Here is a 3858-nt window from a genome sequence, read left to right as displayed (position 1 = left end):
CACGCAGGGAACGAGAGAGCGAGACAAGGCGGACGGAGGAAGGGATTTGGGGGGAGAATATATCGGGGTCGGGGCAGGGAGAGAGATGTGTGCTACGACCCGATGAGATCCTTTGACGTGGGATGAAGAGCGCTGTAATTTAGGGGGGGAAAGTGCCGAGATTGCTTTCCTTCGCTTTCCCCCGTGGAGCCCTGGCTTATCTTGGCAATTGTTTCTCCATTTTTTTTATGGGGCCTCTCCTCCTAACACTGGTTTGGATTTCCATGGCTTGTTTGCCATAGAGTGTGCTCCAGAAAGGATAAATGAGGTTGATAATGTGAGGAAGGGTACCTGTCATGTGTTGCATTGTTCCTGGAGGCATTGGTGGAGCTATAGCAAAGAAATAGAAAAGCAATGAACAATTTTTCACGGCAAGTGCTTATCGCCCGGATCCTTCGTAATTTGCCCAGGCCATCTGGCCGTCGTGGCTCCCACATGGGGAAGAAAGAAAGGGGATGGCTCAGCGACAGGCTATCAACCAAGCGTTACATAATAAGAATAAAGTAAATGTATAAACATACCATTGATTACCGGCGTCGTTTTCACATATGTTCGTAAAACAACAAAGGAAGGATGGAAGACCGGAGTTGGCAATGGGATGAAAGGGGTGACGAGAGATCGGATCTGGCCATGGAACGAAGGAGGAATGAGAGACCAGGTCAGGTAAGGTGAACAATGGTAGAAAGATGCTTGAACATGACCACAAAAGTGATGGGGAGAAGGGCGGGCACCTAGATCTGGCCATCAAGAGGATGAATGTGTCCTCTGTTCTCGATGGGACCAGATCTAAACGTGGGGATGACATGGAGACCAGATCTGGCCATTAGTAACTGTTTGTGGTACTAGATCTAGATACATGGAGGACAAGGAACACATTGACGGTGTTTCACCAACGCAACAAGGGATGATCGATACTTTGGAGGATGGTCGGCAAAATAGAAGGGAGATGTGGTAGCTTGTTAGCCATAATCCTCCTTGATAATCTTTTTCTTGCACTGAAACTATGCATTGCCTGTGGTCGAGAAAGAATAAATGAGGTTGATAATGTGAGGGAGGGTTCCCTGCAAAAAAAAGATAATGTGAAGGAGGGTACTTTTCATGTGTTGAATTGTTCCTCGAGGCACTACTAGAGCTATAGCAAGAAAAACATGAAAGTAATGAACAATTTTCATGGCAAATGCTTATCGCCGGGATCCTTTGTAATTTGCCCAAGCTATGTAGTTGTCCTGGCTCCCACATGGAGAAGAAAGAATGGAATGGCCCAAAGTTTGAAGCAAACATTACAAAATAAGAACAAAGCAAATATATATAAACATACCATTCATTGTCGGTGTTGTTTCCACATCAATCCACCAGGAAACGAAGGAAGGATTGAAGACCGGACCTGCCCATGGAATGACGAGAGATCAGATCTGACCATGGAACCAAGGAAGAATGAGAGACTAAATTAGGTAACATGAACAATGGTAGAAAGATGCTTGAACCTGACCACGGTGGCGATCGGGAGAAGAGCGAGCACCTAGATCTAGCCATCGAGAGGATGCAGGCATCCCATGTCGTCGATGAGACCAGATCTAAACATGGGGATGCCATGAAGACCAAATCTAACCATCGAGAGGATGAAGGTATCCTCTGTTGCCGATGATACCAGATCTAAATGTGGGAATGACATGGAGACGAGATCTGGCCATTAGCGATTACCTGTGGTACCAGATCTAGATGCACGGAGGACAGGGAAGGCGCCGATGTTGTTTCAATAATGCAACAAGGGAGGGTCGATTCTTTGGAGGATGGTAGGCAAGATAGAAGGGGGATGTGATGTTTTCGAGAGGGGGGTGGCACACCGGAGGGATGAGCCATGGTGGAGTACTCTTTGAGGATGAAAGATATTTGTGTGAGTGGCTGCAATCATTATTTGTAGAGGCATGCCCGCACTCCAGCACGTGGTTTATATGTGTCAAATGTTTTTTTGGTTGTCACGCGTCTACACATTAATCCATTAGTGCCCCGTGTCATGTGTTGTCTTGGGTATTTAGCAAAGGGACGGCCCCAAGCAACATTATAAAATAAAAATAATAATGACCATTACTTTTGAATGTCGTTGCGCTGTTAACACAATGAAAGAAGGATGATAAAGAGTATCCACCCATGGACACTGAATGCGAAGGACTGGGTCTAACCACGACAATATCGAAACAAAGATTAATATGGTCTCATCGATGATGAAGGAAGGATGAACGTCCAGATCTAGATATTCACCCTGGGCGTTCGGGTTTACCCAAATTTTCAGGTCGGGTAATTCGGGTTTTTTGAATTTTGGGTTTTCAGAAACGACTCCCGATATATCCCTAAAAAAACTAAAACCCAAAATATCAGGTACCCGAATTTTTGGGTTCGGGTAGTCCCAAATTTCCCAAACTGAACAAAGGTACTTATTGATGTGATTATTTTCCCATACTTACAAATGCATCCATATTCTATTTGAAGTGAGATAGAAACAGTGGCAGTTGCATCAGTACGGCCGTTAATCGTCTCAAGCTGCTACAGAGTCACACGCATGCCGAAAACATAGTACATTTGAGTGTAGTTTTTAGCAAGAGAATTCAGCATGGCAAATGTCAATTTTTAGCAGGAAAACTCAGCATGACAAATCAGTTTTCAGCAACATAATAACATGAAAAATGATAATTTTGAACATCATAAGTGCATAATAGCATGACATTTCCGGCAACATAACATGAGAAATGGCAGTTTACAGGAACACATTGCATGTCAATATTCAATAGCCGCAATCTTAACATGAGTACATAGATTCACTTCTCAGCAAATAGTAGCAACTAGCACAGGTGTTCACCATAACCCACAAGTACATCATGACAAAGATTCAAACAACATAGTAGGCTACGAGACACCAACCACGAAACATAGCATATCACAAAATAGTTCAGTTTAGACATTTAATAGCCACGACTTGAACCGGTCATATATCATCAGCAACTCTCCAACACGAGTTCACAAGCTCATGCTGCAACAACAAGTGCGAGTTCATTGCATTATCATACAATTATAATGAGGATATGTCAATTGTCAACTTGCATGTCAGAACTTAAAATGTTATACCTTTAAGTAGATGTTTCAATGGTGGAGTTGAAGTTGCTTCCTTGTGATTTGAAAGTGGAAGACATGCTTTTGTCACTTTTATCTTGACGTTTTTCTTTGGGCCCAAATTCTTCAATTAACTATGCAATGGAAGCAATGCAAGCTATAGTGCACGATCTAATATGATGTGCAAGTCAATGAAATTATAACAACTCCAAGATCAAGAGACCAAGAATACAACAGCTAGCGCATTTAGAATTTTGAGCAAATATTTCACATAAAGAAACTAGGAAGAAATCACTATTCTATTTCCAAAAAGACAACAATGTTGTACCTTTTCCGATCATCGCCAACTCCTCCATATGTTCTTGAATGTTAATAGGTCTTCCCATTCTCAGCCAATCGTGTACACACACTAGAGTTTCCAACATGAATGGAGTAAGGGATGTACAAAAGTCATCTAAAACACGCCCACTTGTGCTGAAAGCTGACTCTGATGCTACTGTTGAAGTGGGTATAGCAAGCACATCACGGGCCAAGCGTGCCAATATTGGAAATCGAGCAACATTGTTCTTCCACCAAGCTAGAATGTCAACATTGCTCTCTATATCCTCGGTATCTTCAACAAGATATTTGTCAAGTTCTGACTTGACATTCATACTCGAACCATTGTACATCTTCAACTTCTTTTTTATAACATCAGTGAGCAAGGCTCCTCTG

General features: G+C 42.7%; 1 long non-coding RNA gene across 2 annotated transcripts; it reads right to left on the bottom strand.

Moving 5' to 3' along the window:
• Positions 1-58: 58 nt before the first annotated feature.
• On the bottom strand, positions 59-1906 carry LOC123107018 (uncharacterized). 2 transcript variants are annotated; one of them, XR_006451567.1, is made up of 4 exons: positions 1741-1900; positions 1524-1613; positions 1358-1423; positions 59-1100 (listed from the first exon to the last, which is right to left on the bottom strand). It is a non-coding gene; the product is annotated as an uncharacterized lncRNA (long non-coding RNA). The 2 variants fall into 2 exon arrangements; XR_006451568.1 differs by having other exon boundaries at positions 1524-1906.
• Positions 1907-3858: the final 1952 nt, after the last annotated feature.

Source organism: Triticum aestivum, chromosome 5A (assembly GCF_018294505.1).
Source record: "Triticum aestivum cultivar Chinese Spring chromosome 5A, IWGSC CS RefSeq v2.1, whole genome shotgun sequence".
NCBI lineage: Eukaryota > Viridiplantae > Streptophyta > Magnoliopsida > Poales > Poaceae > Triticum > Triticum aestivum.
This window is presented reverse-complemented; position numbering and strand designations above follow the sequence as displayed.